This window comes from Urocitellus parryii, chromosome 4 (assembly GCF_045843805.1).
Source record: "Urocitellus parryii isolate mUroPar1 chromosome 4, mUroPar1.hap1, whole genome shotgun sequence".
Taxonomy (NCBI): domain Eukaryota; kingdom Metazoa; phylum Chordata; class Mammalia; order Rodentia; family Sciuridae; genus Urocitellus; species Urocitellus parryii.
Window position 1 is genome coordinate 22116241 of NC_135534.1, and position 16336 is coordinate 22132576.

At 61.2% G+C, this 16336-nt stretch overlaps 1 protein-coding gene across 2 annotated transcripts in view; it reads right to left on the reverse strand.

Annotated features, from left to right (window-relative positions):
• The window catches only part of Prdm11 (PR/SET domain 11), a 69584-nt gene extending 57838 nt beyond the window's left edge, over positions 1–11746 (reverse strand). For both annotated transcript variants that reach the window (XM_026399149.2, XM_077797462.1), the window contains exon 1: positions 11713–11746. The gene's annotated coding sequence lies outside the window, so the exon portion shown is untranslated. The remainder of the gene's footprint in view (positions 1–11712) is intronic.
• Positions 11747–16336: the final 4590 nt, after the last annotated feature.

The window sequence follows — 16336 nt, forward strand, 5'->3', positions numbered from 1 at the left end:
ACTCCAGACATGTCCAAGGAGGCGCTCGGAAAAAATCAGAACTAACCTACATGTCCAGCAGGAGGGGAACGGCTGAATGATGAGTCACTCCAAAACCAGCTTGTATCAGTAAGGAAACTAATTATGGTTGCTCTTTATGCAAAACCCTAGTTAGATTCTCTTGCCATGGAAAGGGAACGCTAAGTAAGAAAAGCAATCTTCAGAATAGTCTGGATGACATGGAACCATTTGTACACACACACACACACACAGTGGAACATTACTCCTATAGGTCATGCGTATCAGGGCACAGAAAAAGATCTCGAGGATACACCCAAGTAATGACGATGAGGTTTCACTCCATGAGGTCATCTCAGTGTCGTGGTGGCCAAGGAAGGCTTTGTTAAAATTTGATTTTTTTATGTGTGGCAAAAACATACTTGTGTAGGGCTGGGGATGCGGCTCAGTAAGCAGAGTGCTGGCCTCGCATGCAGTAGGCCCGGGTCCCCTTCCTGGCACAGCAGTAATAATGGTAAATACACATACACGCACACGTACGTGTCCATACACACACACGTGCGTGCACTCGTTTCTTCTTGGGATAACTAACACTTAGTGCAACGAGATTAAAGAGACCAGAGCTGCTGGGAAAGCCGATCTATATTGGAGTTGGGGATCAGAGAAATTCAGTCACTTCGGGGACAGGGACTCCAGGCCCTGCTGAGCCTCAGAAGTGTTGCTGGGGAGACAAGGGCGACCCTCATTCCAACCTACGGACAGGGGAGAAGGGGAGGCAGCACGAGGTCCCCCACACCCGTGACTCAGAGGCAGTGTCCTGGGCCATCAGAGGTGCCCTCCCCAGGGACCCCAGCACCCCCCCCCCGGTCCCTGGATGAATGCCCAGCTCCAGGGGTGCTCCTGGGCCTGGGCTGCGTCTCCAGGAGGACTCTGCACAGAGGCAGGAACCAGGGAGGAGACGGAAGAAAGGGGACAGGGACAGGGACAGGAAGTGCTCCCGGGCTGCCTCCCCGCAGTGGCCCAGCTGTGACAAGCCCAGACCCCAACTCAGGCAGAACCCGTGAGTCCCACAGACCTGACCCCAGTCGGGAACTGGCCCTGACCACGTCACGGGCATGGGTCAGCGATGTCACTGCATCCCACAGCTGCAGGGGCAGGAGTGAGCCCAGCCCGCCCTGACTCCCCGAGACCTTGCCAAGGCCACTGTGCTCACTGCCCACGGGCCTGGGGAGGCCCCTGCCCGCCCGTGAGGACACGGCGAGCAACACCTGCGTCGCCTCCTGTGGACCGTGCCCCTGTCCCCCACGACAGGCCCTGCCATTCTTGGCACCCGGGGCACTGAGGCGAGGAGGCGGCAAGGGAGGAGCCCCAGGCTGGCCGCAGGTCCAGGGCCCAGGGAAGACCTGCTTCTGGCCGAGGCCGCAGGCCAAGGAGCTCTCAGGCGGAGGAAGGGCCAGGGAGACGGGCGAGCCCAAGGGCAGTGCGACTTTCTTGGCCGCTGGCCTGGACCCCGGGCGGGCACTCAGGGAGGGCAAGGGAACCGCTGGCAGGTGCCACCAAAGAGTCTGATTTCTACCTGAAACTGGAGGAGGGGACTCTGGAAGCCAGCCAGCGGGGATCTGGGGCAGGACAGGGCACAGAACTGGGAAGGCGCGGAGGAGAGGAAGGACTCAGTCGCCAGGAGCAGCAGAGACAGGCTGTGACAACAGCAAACGGTGGGGCGGCCGGTGCCCTTGAACTCTGGACACAGCCTCAGGGATTCAATCAGATGTGTCCCTAAGAAGGGAGCCTGGGCCACACCAAGAGGCTCATGGTGTCCTCTGGGCAGAGGGGCCACCAAGAAGCAAGCAGGTCCCCTGGCACACGCGAGGAAAGTGCCAGCCTGGGGACCTGAGACGGGCTCGGAGCCGGCCTGACCACAGCCAGCTCTGAGTCCTGAGTGGACCCGCGGGCACAGAGGGTGGAGGGCTCAAGCCGCCAGTCGCCACGCATCACTGGGCGCAGTCAAAGCCCTGGCTTCTGGGCGACTCCTACCCTGCTGGCCATGAAGCCAGGGCCAGGACCGGCAAGGAATGGCTGTCAGTCCTGTGTGCAGAGCCTCGCCCCAGAGCCCTGCCGAACAGCAGCCGCCTGCCAGAGCTGCAGGGGACGAGGCTGGGCCACCCGGACGGGCCCCAGGGGAGGTGGCACAGGTGGGGCCGCAGAGCGCTCCCCGGCTCCCTGCGGGCCCCACTCTCTGTGGACTTGTGGCCACACGCAGGCCCAGCCACGCCTTGGTCTGTCCCCAGGAGCCTGGGAACAGGGCGCCCAGAGGCTGCCCTGCTGCTCCATGGCTGGCCCAGGCTGGACGAGAACCGTCCTCGCGGCCCCACCAGGGGCTGGCTGACCTCTGAGGCCACTCACACAGATCCAGCCCTGGCCCCTGGAGGGACCTTGAAGGAAGCCGACTCAGGCCACCAGCCACCACTCACCTCCCACACAGACCCCCTGCCACTGGAGAGCAGTGCTCGGCCAAGCCCCTGACCTTAGGCCCTGACCACAGCCCTCCCTCCGCCTGCCACACCAGCATGGCTCCGGATGTGCCCAGACTGCAACGGGACACCTGCTGGCAGCACCCAGTCCACGCTCCTGCAGCCCTGGCGGGATGGGACAGTGGGGACAGATGGGCTGCTGTGGCCAGCTCACCACCCAGGTGTCAACCCGTGGCTGGGACAGCCTGGAAGCTGCCTGGCCCACCCCAGAGGCCGCCTGCCTGTCCAGCCAGCACTGACTCACCAGACAGGAAGGGACCTCTCACCAGCAATCATCAGAAGCAGCCCTCTGACGGCGCTCTGAGGGACACCAACCTGGCCCCTTTGCTCCTTTAGATCACCATGTTTCCCACCCTGAGCCTGATGCTATCCGGACAGAATTCCCAAACCTCGCCGTCTCCCTCCCCTGCTTAGGAAGCATCCATGGCTTCCCAGGGCCTCCAAGGCAGAGTCCCCTCCTCACCTAGTGGCATCCAAGGCCCTCCCAGTGTGGCTAAGCCGCCTTTCCTGGACCCGCGGCACCTGCTCTCCTCCAAACTCCCGCCATTCCCGAGGCCATTCCCGAGCCGCGGTCCCAGCTGCCTGCCTTTGCACACACTGTCCCCAGATCCCCAGATGCCCTTCCCTCCTCCCCAGCCACCTCTCCTCCTCCTCCGGCTCCTCTGGGAGGGCACCACGCCCTCCCACCCCCCAAAACCTCCGTGCCCTGGTAGGTGCCCTGCTCCCTGTCCCCCCTCCATGGCCAGCAGCATCGGGGCAAGGGCTGCTCGAACTGTTCGTGGTGGAGACTGTTTTAAGTTTCCCGATCTGTTGCCCACAGACGCCTTTATTAAACACAATAAAACTGACGGCTGACGTCAAGTTGCCTGGGAGCTCCTGGAGCTCGCTCCCTCTCCTGTCCACACCTGTCTGGGCACAGCTCGCGGGGGGCGTGGAGCAAGCTCTCTGCTCTCCTGGGCGCTGAAGGCCCCGTGCTCCTGGCACCCAGAGGAGCCTGAGTGTGGGCACACGCCCCGGGGACGCTCCACTAACACCTTCACCCCCACACTGGGCAGGAAGGTCCCTACCAGCCCGCAGCACAGCCTGTGCTGGCGCCCATTCTCAGGCGTGCACACCTAGAGACAGAGGGCCACCCGCTGGAGGCATGCGGGCCCACATCCTGCACTTCCTCTGAATGGCCCAGCACCCCAGGGGCAGAAGTCGGGGTGCTGCAACTTCTCCAGTCCACACTCCAGCAGCACGGGCGCCGCGAGGCACTTCTCACTGTTAGTGGTAAGAGGCAGCAACCTGGCTCGGTCCTCCAGGGCTGTGCAACCTTGGGAAAGTCACTTCACTTCTCTGGGCCTCGATTTCGCCTCTGTAGGTGGGGTCATGGGCAGCTGTGAAAGGTCACCAGATGCGGTCTGGCAGGGTCATGGCACCTAGGAGCCTCCTTGAGGCTGGGGTGTCACTGACATCTCTTAGAGGCCGGGGAGCCCGTGCCGGGACTCCTCCTGGGCCCCCTCCCTCACGCCTTCTCCCCAAGACCCTGCTCTTGTCTTGGGTGGATCTGGGCTTCCTCTGAGGACTTGGCCTCCTCGCGCAGGGTACGGGCTTTCTCCTTCCTTTCCCTGTCCCCTCCCTGGGACACCTTGAGCCTCCACAAATGCCAGCCCCGATGGCTGCCTTTCCCTCTGCAACCAGCTGGCCTGAGGGGCGCCTTGCTTGTGCACGGGAGTACACGCACGCGCGCACACACGGGTCTACACACACACTCACACACACGTGCACATGCGCACACGCTCAACGCCGCCTGCTGGGTTGGTGGGAGCAGTGAGGGGCAGCGTAGGTCAGGAGGCCCACGCCCCCCGCAGTCCTCGCTCTGTACCTTGGGTGGTGACAATGCGGAGTCCAGCCTGCGGGGTCCCAGGTCCTGGCCCCATGAAAGGGTCTCTCCCTGCCGGGGCCGGGGGTCTGGCGGGCTGCTCCTCCGCCCCTCCGTCCTGGCCCCTCCGTCCCGGCCTCCCCCTCCCCGGGCAGCAGGCGGCCGATCCTCCGGGCTCACTCCTTCCCTTGGGGAAAGTGAGATGGTGGAGAAGTCACCCGGGAGAGCTGGCACTGTGGGGGCGGCTCCATATTTACTGCTCAGTGACGTCCACAGCAGCCCAGCTTGATGACCCAGGCAGTCTGCCGCTCCTGCCGCCCTGGCCTCCACCCGCCAGTGTGGGAAGTGTGGGACCGCGGCCTCCTGGTGGCCACCCCAGCTCCTCCCCAGCTCCTTCCAGCCCCACGGCGGGGCTGCTGCCATCCCTCCACAGGGTGAGCGCCAGCCAGATAACTGGAGACGGGACAGACACAAAGCCAAACGCCCTGTAGGTCCCCACGAGGCTCTGCTTCCAGGAGGAGCTGGACTCGGGAACAGAGGAAGGGACGCTAGACACGGGCCGGGACTCTGGCTCGTGCACGCTCTGCACATATGGCCCCCAGCAAGTCCCCTCTCTCCAGCCTCAATTTTCTCAGCTGTGCAATGGGGTCATGGAGGGGCTGCCTGCCGGACTCCAGGCTCAGGATGCAGGTTCTGGCAGAAGCTGGGGACTGTCCTGAAGTGCCCTTATGGGTCAGCTGGGGCGGGAGGGAAAGGCGGGAAGGAGAGGCCCCAGGAGACTCGGCAGGTCTAGAGGCCCAGGTGTGCCCCAGGCCTCGGCAGCCAGCCCTGCTCAGAGGCTGGCGCTGGGCAACAAGTGGCCAGCAGCCTCTGCCCCACCGCCACTCCCCTCCCCTGGTACCATCCCCTGGAGGCTCCTGGTCTGTCCAAACGTGCCGCCAAGTTTTGACCCCCCACCTTCCGGTGTGGAGAGGATCTTGAAATCCTCTGTGTAAATCAAGACCCAATAAATCACAGGCCACTTTCAAACACCTAGAAACCTGTGGGAACTCGGGAACACAGGAAGGTGTACCCCAGGGCTGCTTTACAAATGTGGCTTTCTTAAGTGACCACAAAGATTAGAATACGGCTGTGTGACCTTGAAGGTCACCTAACCTCTCTGAGCCCCGAGTTTCCTTTTCCCTAAAATAATGCAGAAGCCATGTGTGGGGCTGTTGTCAAGGACCTGGTCCTGATTCCTGCTCCTCCGGCTTTTCACCACCCAGAGACAGCAGTGACTGAAACGGGGTCCTAAAACCCTTCCCAGACTGCGGGCAGGACGGACAGACTGTCTCCATTTACGGAAGAGGAAACTGAGGCCCAGGGAGGCTGAATGGTTGGCTTTGATCTCAGGCCAGTGGAGAGGGAGGAGGTGTGGCCAGGTCACCTTTAAGCAGGGCTGGGGGTCTCTGGGGGCCGCCGTGCAGCCCTGAGCTGGCACTGTCTTCAGGGGCAGCCACCAGGAGGGCACCTGTCATCCGGGCACCCAGGGGCCAAGAGCAGAAGCAGGGTGGAGCCTCAGGCCCACGCCCTCTGCAAGGCACAGCGCTGACCCCTCCAGACCGTGCCCTGGCCCCTTCTCTGTCCCACATCCCCCCAGAGGACCAGCCCAGGGCACTCTGCCAGACCTTACTTGGGGTTCCCCAGCCCCTGGGAAACAGAAGCCAGGTACACTTGGGGAAATTTGTGGCCCCCCGACGGAGCCCCACCTCATTCATTCTGTCCCTCAGAGTGGAGAGCCAAGTCCCCTGCACATTGCTCCACTCCCAGATTCTCATTCTCCTATTCTACCCCTACTATTGCATTAGCCTCCTAACCAACCTCCCTGCCTCCAGCCTCACTCCTAGGCTGCTGGGCAGCTTTCTGGAATGTGAATCTGCTTCTACATCTGCTTCCTCCTTATAAAACCCTCTGAGGCTCAAGTGGGTTATTTGGCTAGAGAGTGTGTGTGAAGGGATTCAGAGGGAGAGGAGCCTGGAAAGACTACAGTGGAGTAAAACATGAGCAGCACGTTCATCCTGGTCCTACCCCAGGGCCTTTGCACTGGTTGCTCCCTCTCCCTGGGACACTCATCGGGTTACCTGCATGACCTTTCTCATGGGCCCTCCCCTTGCTTCCCACCTCCTCCTCCTCCTTGGTATGGCGCATATGTAACGTGCCTGCGCTTTACTTGTTTTGAATTTTCTCTGCCTCCCTTTGTTATAACGTAAGTTCCCAGAGTGCTAGGCTGTTTGTCAGTTTTGTCACTTTCATGTGAACAGTGCACAGGACCCAGCAGGCGGAGCCCCCAGCGCGTGTGCAAAAGGGGAACAACGCCTTCAGGGTGCTCACCTTTCACCTGCGCAGCAGCGCCACGTGGGGACCACATGGCCTCCTTCTCCACTTAGGCCACCGAGGCTCAGGAGGTGGGACGACTGGACTTGGAATCTCCCTGCACCCCCTGCGTGACCCGGACCTGCCTGGACAAGGTCTTGCCGTGGCCTATCGTGGGGGCCCGTGAGCAAGGACTGGGCTGCAGGGGCCTGGCACAGGTGCATGGCCGCCTGGGGAAGGTGTGAGGGACAGGATGACAGGGGCCCAGCCCCAGGCCCCTCCTGCAGGGCCTCTGCCGGGGTGCTGCGCCCCTCTCCACCAGGTGCATCTGCAAGAGGGAGGAGGCTGCAAAACTGACAGCAGTTTCCTTTTTCTTTATGGCTGGCTCTCTCTCTCTCTCTCTCTCTCTCTCTCTCTCCCTCTCTCGCTCTCTCCCCCCCCCCTTCTTTCTGCACAGCTTGTTTTCCCGTGTGGCCCTGGGCCAACCCCGGAAGCCCCTCCCAGGCCCACTCTGAGCACAGGGCCCCCTGCCGACTCCTGCAGGGAGGGGGTGCACCCTTGGCTTTGGACCAGCCCTGTCCCCAGGGCCCCGAGCCTCGGAGCCCGGAGCCCCTCTGCTGGGAGCCCAGTGTCCGGTTGACCACAGAGGACTTCCAGCCCCACACCGTCCCAAAGGGCCTCTCCCCAGGGGCTCTGGGTGCTCTGCCTCCCTGCAGGAGGGCGTCCTCAGGAGGCCACATCAGAGAGCCAAGGTTCCAGCGCTGACTGTGCCGCTGGCCCTGGGCCCTCACCTCACCTCTTGGAGCCTCCGTTCCCACATCTGCCTCCTCGCACACTGGTGTGCACAGAGGGCGTGTGCCGGGGGGCTCTGGTTTGAACATGCCCCCCCCCACGGGCCCATTTGTTGAAAGCCTGGTCCTCCATGGGGCAGTGACCTGAAGAGGTAGCGGTCACTGGGGCACTGAGGGCACTGTCCCTGGAAGGAACTGATGTGATTCTCGTGGGACCTGGTTAGTTATTTCGAGAGATAAGAGTTCTAATTGTGACAAGAGCAAGCCTGGCCCTTCACACTCGGGCTCCCTGTCTTGCTGTGTGGCCTCCTGCTCTCCCACGCCCTTGCCACGTTGCCGTCTGCCATGGGATGATGCAGCCAAGGAAGCCCTCACCACAGGGCCATGCCAGGCTCCAAAACTACGAACCTCTTTTCTCTACAAAGCACCCAGCCTCTGGTATTTTGTTATTAAATGACTAATATGGTCCATGACATGCTTAGTACCGGATCTAACCACAAAAGCCCTCTATAAACAGGATCTGCCACCACCATTGTCTTCAACCAGGGTCTCCTGCTCCGCAGACCTTCCACTGAATTCTAGAGTCTCCAAATCAGCAGAGACTGTAAGGGCCATTAGATCTCACCCTGTCACCCTCCTGGAACTTCCACACCTGTAAGGAGGGGGAGCTGATCATCGTTACTCTGCAAGCTAATGACCTGGTCTGCCTCGTCGGACACAGCCCCAGAGGGAAGTGGCTGCCACTCTTCCATCCCAAATGCCAGCACAGGGGGAGTCCCCCGTCCACGGGGGTATTCACAGAGGTGCCGTCAGATCAGAACTCTGCCTGGCTCGAGCCAACTGTCACAGAGCTAGGACCTGATGAGGAACAGGACTGCAACCAAACAGCCTCACCAAGAAAGGGAGGATTCCCAGAGACGGGAGTTCAAAGGAGAGGGGGTGAGCCCCGTAGAGGGGGAACTGGGGGCCAGCCATCGGGGGCTTCCCTGGAGTGAGTGGAGAGGGAAGGGGAGGGCTCATCAGGACAGTGGTGGAATGTGACAGGGCAGAGGGGACAGCAAGGAATGTCAGCTGAGCATGGCAAAGGGGAGGTCGCAAGGCAGCGTCCCCACAGGGACTGGAGGGCACAGCAAGGACTCTGTCTTCCTCCTCGTGGCAGCCGCGAGTCCTTAAGGGTCTTTGGGCAGGAATCCATAGGCTCAGTTTCGCACATGACAAAGGTCCCACGGCCGCTTCCCAGTCACTGTCCTTCCTTCTATTCATGAACAGCACGGGCACTACCTGTCACTCTGCCTAGACTGCTAGCTAGTCCCCGTAGAAGTCAGGAGAGGACAGGTTGTGCTCCAATAACAAAACCCCCAGATCTCAGCGGTTCAAAACAACAAAGGTCTATTGCCACTCACACTGTGGGCCACCCTGGGCCATCAGGACTCACTCAGGGACAAGGCAAGGACCCAGCCTGGCAGAAGCAGACACATCCCGCCCACTACCAGTTGCCACGCCCAGGGAAAGAGCACCCCAGAGGTTCTCCCACCAGCAGTACACACTTTAGCCTAAGTCCCACGTATCACTGTAGCTCATGGCCCCACGAGCCAGCCGTCTGCCGTGAGATGATGCCACTTGGTCCTGCGAGCTAGGGGAACCCTGCCCCACCCCTGCTGTGAATCTGGAAAGTCTGGAAATATCCAGAGGAGAGCATGAAGGGCCTCCGGCCCCAGTTCGCCCTTCCCTGGTCCCCAATCATTCACAGGTGGCAGCTGAGCCAGGATTCCAGGAGGTGGGGCCAGCGGGGGCAGGAGCAATCTTGGTAGGATCCGAGGGGTCCAGGAAGGGTAGGAGATGGGGCGGGGAAAGGTGGGGGCCATTCAGCTCAGAGGCTTTAAGTCACGGTGACATGTACTGAGGAGGCTTCAGCTGTTTTAACAGAAACCGGGAGGCCCCTCGGATCCTACTTGGAACACGCTGCTGGCTGCAGTGCCGAGGGGCCGGCCGGAGGGGGAGGGTGCAGGTGGCCTCAGCAGGCTCTTGCTGTTGTCCTGCAGAGAGACAGCTGTGGCTCTGGAGAGGTGGATGATTTGCAGAGGGCATGGACTGGGGTGAGGGGGAGACGCTGGGGTTTCTGTTGGAAGGACCAGCAGGGTGACCTGGCCTGGGTCAAGACCAGCACCCCAGGGGAGGTCAGGAAGGAAGATCAAAGACAGCTCGGAAACTGACGTGTTTGACACCACCCTGAAACAGCTTAGAGGGAGGCCAGGTAGGTGGCTCAGGGACAGGTGACCCCTGGGCTGGGCTATAGCTCAGTTGGTAGAGGGCTGGCCTTGCATGCACAAGGCCCTGGGTTCGACCCCCAGCACCACAAAAAGAAAAGAAACAGGTGACTCCCGACCCCTTGCCCAGTGCCCCAACCAACGACCCAGAACCAGGGAAGTGCAGGAGAAGAAAGTTCTAGAGGATAGAATCTTGCTGGACACCAAGGAGAGCAAATTTCAAAAACTTCTCCAACTGTAACTGTCCAGTAACTCAGGTCCAAATCACACGTAAGCAGAGGTGACAGCTGTGGTGGCTGATTAGGGCTCGGGGGACAAGTGATAAAAGACCCTCATCTTTGAGAATGTCACCAGAGAAGGGAACCAGCCGCTGCCACCAGCTGCTCCTTGAGGGTCCTGTCAGTGAGGAACTGGATGGAGCAGGGTGGGGCAGTTCGGGTGTTCGGCTATGCCCAGGGCAGCACTCTGCAATGACCAGGCTCAGAGAGCGACTCTTGTTCACCCTGAACCAGGGCCTGGGCTACCTCAGGGACTCCATCTCTGCTCTCTCATTTCATCTCCCCGCTGGCTTGCTGGTCAAATTTTGGTGGCCCCACTTTAGGGAAAGAGAAAGAGGTTCAGAGAGGTCAAAAGGAACATAACAAAGCCCTAAGTCACACAGCTGTTGAGAAAGGGCTCTGATGGAGAAACCCTTTCCACCCAGCTAAATAAAGCAGGGGGCCTGGGCTGTGTTCCCAGAAGGGAAACTTTGTAGACACAGCCCACCTTTTGGAGGCCATGCCCCACTCCCAAGGGAAGGAGGCCACAGCTCCTTACTTTGGGCCCACACACCCCACACCCCCAGCCACCACCCCAGGAAAGTCCCCAGCTTCCTTCCTCTGGAGGGGACATGTGGGCAAAGGCCACAGGCATCATGCTCCAGCTCAAAAGAATGGAAAATTCTTTTGCTCGGGCACAGACAAACCCCCAAAGTTTGCAGGCTTTGCAGGCATTAAGAGCACTCTGGCCTCGCTGCCTCCTGTCCCCCCACACAGAGGACTGGGCGTGTTTCCTGGCAGCCACCCTAAATTATATACCGCGGCTTTTCTCCCCATGAAGGAACCGGCCATGAAGGAACCCCATGAAGGGACTTCCCAAGTCCCAGCCCATTCTGGGCGTCTGACCCCGCTCTCCCACCCGGGTCCGGACTCCAGCAACTTTCCGCCAGCCTGGCCCATCCATCGCCCACGACCGCTCGGGTCTCCCTGCAGCCACCCGCCTAGGGCACGCTGGCCTTGACGGAGGAAGGTCATTGGCCACCAAGTTTCTGCAGTTTCTGCAGCTCAGAGTGCCTCGGGGACTGCGAGCAGAGGGGGGGTGGAGGCTGCCGCCGCGGAGTCCCCACCGCAACTCTGCTTCACAATGCCCTCCACCCACGCCCTGCGGCGCGGCCACACGTCGCGGGAACCCGAGCGCCGCGCTGCGGGACACCCCCTCCCGGGGCCCGGCACCTCGCGGCCGAGCCGCCCCCGAGAACTAGGCCAGCGGCCGCGGCGAGCCCCCGGGCGCCCCGCCCCCCGTGTCACCGCGTTCTCATTCCGAACGCTCGCGCGGGCGGCCGCTCCCATTGGTCGGCGGCCACGTCCGTCAGCGGCGGAACGAACGCCGAGAGAAAAGGCTACATTGTAACAAGGCGAGCGCGCCGCGAGCCGGGGAGGGCGGCCGGGGCGGCCCGCGTCCCGCGGCGGCGGCGGCTACCTGCCGAGGGTGACCCCACCTCGGGGCCGCGCGGCCGCCCTCCGCCCTCCGCCCGCCCGCGCCCCGCCGCCGCCCGCCCGCCGCCCCGGCCCGGCGCCCGCACTCGCTGGCGAACTGCCGAGCGCTCTCCGAAGCCATTTTCAATGGCCACCGTGGCTACCGGGCTGACTCACCTTCCCGGGAACGCTGCGGCGGCCGCGGGGCCGGGCGGGCGGGCGGCCCGGAGGGCGGCTCGGCGGAGGCGGCGCGGCCCGGGCGGGCGGCCCCGCGGCGGGAGCGGCCGCGCTGCGGGCGCGCGGGTCCCCGCGAGGCAAAGTTTCAGCGCCAGCCTCGGCGCGGCGGCGGCGGCGACTCGCTGCTGCTCTCCTCCCCTGCTTTGACCACCATCTTATTAGTACAGGAAATGACATGGAAAACGGAAGAAAGCGGCGTTTGGGGCAGACGCGGACCCCCCAATTCAGGGGCCGGAGCCGGGACTCGGCCGCTGCGTCCCAGCCCGGCCCCGGCCAGGACTCCCGGGGCCCCTCGGCCCCCGCCCCGCGCCCGGGGGCGACGCGGCCGCTCGGACCCGCGAGGAGAGGGCGAGGGTTATAATGCCGCCCGCGGAGGAAGGGAGGAAAAAATAGAAACAAACGAAAAGGAGCAGGTCCAGCCAACTTTCCAGCCGGGACACTCTGGGGGGTCGGAATGGAAAGTTGGAGGATTGGGAGGCCCCGGCCCGAGGGGGCCCGGCCTCGCCCCGGCCCCGGGCAGCCCCGGGGAGGCCGAGAGTCGGGGGGCGACAAAGGCGCTTAGATTTTTAACCCTTTCGGGGCTCCGGAGCCCGTCTGCGCCCGTCCCCCCGTAACCCTTGGGATGCCCGGCGGCTCAGAGGTGCACGCTCAAGGTGTGACACCTGGGCGTCCCGTGGAAGGCTGAGGGCGACGCCGGGGGCTCCTTCCAAATAGTCACTGTTGGGGACGCGCTGGATTCCAGGTCCCCAGCCGCACGTGTTCAGCTCCAAACGCGTGCGAGATCGAGACGCGGAAATTGGACGCGCTGGCGGTTGGCTGCCTGGGAAGAGACGGCTAAGCCACGCTCCCTCGCTCGGCCCCTCAGTTTCTCCGTCTGTGAAATGGGACTCAGCATCACCGCGAGGGAAGATGGCGAGGAATTTTCACAAAGACAATGTGTCCGAAAGGCTGAAATGCCACCCTTGGCGCCTGGAAAGCCCCATGGTTGTGACCAGGCTGGGACCTTTGGAGGAGGCCCTTCCACCAGGGGTGGCGTCACCAGGACAACCCTTCTCCACACAAACCCCTTTTCCTAGCCTTGCCTGCGAGGCGTGCGGCTGGAAGGGTCGCCAGGTCTGACCTTCCAGGAGGTGTGCTGCTGGCCCCAAGACCCTGCTAAAACCCAGCAGGAGGTTGTCCGAGGGATTCCACCCCCGGCAAGGCCCTTCCCCCAGATGTCCACAGAAGCCTGCAAGAACTGGCCCAGGAGCTCCCTGTCCTGCTGCTGGCCACCCAGGGCACACTCGTGGCTCCTGGAGTCTAGGGTGGGGCTGGGGGGGAGGGAGGCACCCTGTGTCCCACCTCGTTCTTCCCTTGACTTCTCAGAATCCCATGCCTCTTACGGTCTGTGTGATCTGGAGTAAGTGAGCACCTCTCTGAGCCTCAGTTTCCTCCTCTGCAAAGTAGGGCACAGTCGTCCCTTCATTGGCGGCTCCGAGAGGAGCAATGAGGCTGTTTCAAGAGCTCAGCACTCAGCTCACAGTCAATGCCGAAGACACAGCGGCAGCGCCATCATTATTGGAGTAGAATGACAGGTTCCCTGAGAGTGACTCTGCTGAGTGCCGGGCAGAGCATCGGGCCCAGGAAAGATCGTGATGAGTGTCCTCAAGGGGGCCTCGGTCTGGCCTGGAGACAGGCCCTCAGGGCCACCTCAGGTTCACAGAGTAGCTGCACATCCATGACACCGAGCAGAGCATCACACTGGGGCTTTGGGCAGGGGAAGGGGCGCTGAGGATCAGCCCCATGTGCCTTTGGAGGGGAAGAGTTCACCAAGGAGGGGCCATCAGGCAGGGATGGAGGTCACCTTGGGAAAGGTGGCATTCCAGGAAGGCAAACAGCAGGAGCAAAGACATAGAGGTGTCAGAGTGGCCAGGGCGGCTGTGGCTGCAGGGACTGGGGCGAGGGGGGCAGGGCAGAGCAATGAGATGAAGCCAGAAAGAGGAGGAGGTCAGAAAGGGTGCCGGGCGGCAGGAGATGGGCAGGTGGCGGGCTCTGCTCCAGCGGGGCTCTGGCCAGACCTCCAGCCACATGGCCCTGGGGATTTCCCTCTGCCAGGAACATCAGCTGGGTGGTATGACATGGAGCATGTAGCTCTTCCCCTAGGCACCTGGTTCGTCCTGCATGGCTCAGGGCATTGCCACCAGGGGGTCCTACCCTGCCCTCAAGGCGCTGTCCCTTTAGCCCCAGAGTCTGGTGCCAGGTCTGGAGGGCCTCTGGAACTCGGCTGCGAGGTTGCTAGGCCATCGGGAAAGGTTGTGTGGCCTCCTGTGGGTTGTGTGGGTGGAAGGCAGCCCCCCGGGCGGAATGCAGAGCAGCCACAGCAGACTGGGTGACTCTCCCAGGAGCCAAGAAGGGAACTGAAGTGACATTCCCTTCAAGGGCATCTACCCTTTGACCTCTTAAGGATCCAAGGCAGATGTCATCATCATCACTTTTACAGACAGGCAACATGCTCAGAGAGGCTGAGACAGATTTGCCAGAGGTCACACAGCCAGTTAGAGGTGGGATGCGGTTCAAACCCAGGACTGCCGGACATCATTGCTCGACGTCCTCCACTCTCTGTCATTTCTGAATCATCGCCCTAGTCCAAAATGCGGACAAGTGGTTGGTGAGTGTTTCTCTAATTTTCTTCTCCAGGCATCACACAGAGGGAGCTGATCAGAACCTTGTGATGTGGAGTCAGGGATTTTATGATCTGCCCTTGCAAAAAAAAAAAAAAAATGTACTGGTGATCCCACTTTGGGTTCCTGTGAGAACGTTGCAAGGGTCTCAGCGAATGGAGCCTGGCTCTTTGGGAGGAAAAGTCATCCTGCAGCCTCCTCCCCACCCCCCATTGCTAATGATAATACCCAAGCAATACCCAAGTTGAGTGCCCCCGGGGCTCTGGAAGGAACAGTCACAGGAGAGTCACTTCCACATTTCCACACAGCAGAGACTTTTATTCCATCAATTAATAATCCCTCCTAAAGCCTCAAGGGACAAGTCTCCTTCAGGATTTACGTACTGCCTGGGAAAAACTCTAAAACTGAAATAAACTACATCTCCCCGGAGAAAGCGGCAAGCATCTTTCTGGCTAATAAGAGGAGCTCTGTAGCTGACCAGGCTTCCCTCTTTGCACGGGCTGCCAGGAAGCTCAGAGCCAAATTCCACCCTGGTTTCCAACAACTTTGGCAGTTGCTTCCTTCTCATTCCTGCTGTCCCGCTTCTAATCCTACTGGCTCAGCCTTGGTTTTGCTGCCTTTTATTAATGACGTCCCCCCTTTTAATGGCAAGAAATAAATCCTTCAAATAAATCCACATTTAAAAGAGTCATTGAGGGGACCTGGATTCCAGTGGCCTCGAGTTAAGCCAGGCGTGGTTCCGCTCTAGTCTTGTCCACTTGCCCAACAGCTGAGGGATCCCTCTCTTGGAAGGAAGGAGGGACTGGCCTAGGACCAAGCGGTTGCTCACCCAGCTGTCAGCAATGGCTAAGATCAAAATGCCCTGGGGCCAGCTCACAGTGGCTGTTTTTTTGCTTTGCTGACAATCATCCCACCTCTCTCTCACCATCTCCTACCCTCCCCCGGCTACCCTTCCTCTCCCGGAAAAAATATCCCCGTTAGTCCCTCCGGTGGGGCATGGCAGGGAACTGGACGGTCCTCCCTAAGGAGCCATGGCCTGTGGGAGACAAGGTGAGGTCCTGGGCGGGGCAGGGGAGGCAAGGACACCTGGAAGCGTGGCCAGGGCAAGTCCTTCCTGGGGAGTGCCGCCTGGCAGTGAACCCTCAGGGGCATTGATGGAGGTTGGTCCCACAGAGTTGGGGGTCATGGAGCAGGGCTGGGTGCTGGGGGGCCTGCTGGCCAGAGCTGGGAGCAGCGTCCTCACTGCCCTGTTCTCAGGTACGATCCTGCCTGGGTGCCCCCAGCACCTGCCTCTCCAGCCTTCCACAAAGGAGCCCGGCACTTCACAGTGAAGGCAAGAAACATCTGTTATCTCACCATCTGTGAGGGTCCAAGATTTGTTTATAAACTCATCTCAGAAGTGACACGCCTTCAGTTCCCCAATTGGGTCATACTGACCAACCCTGCACAGTATAGCAAGGGACAGAACAAGGCACGATACCAGGAGGCGGGATCATGACTGGTGGTCCCCTTGGAGGCTCTTCCTGTTGCTTGCAAGGTTGAAACCTCGGAACTGCACCAGAGGCCTTATGTGCGCATCTCCAGGGGGCACCACAGAAAGCCCTGACCTCAGCTGGACAGCCTGCCCTGCTCGCTGCCCTCTGTGGCAGACAGGGCGGTGGCAGATCGGTGGTCGGAGAAGTGGCCCACATCAGCCTGAGCGCTGAGGTACAACACGGCTTCTGAACTGGGCCCTGGGCGTCTGGTGGCACTGAAATCCATGGCTTCTCCGGCACCTTTTCCAGGTCTCAGTCTCCTCCCCTGTACACTGGCTGGCAAGGCTGGATTCGGTTGTCACTCAAAGATGAAGTGATTCTGAGCGTTGCTCAGCCCCTCTTGACCCTGCAGGACGAGGAAAGGGGGGG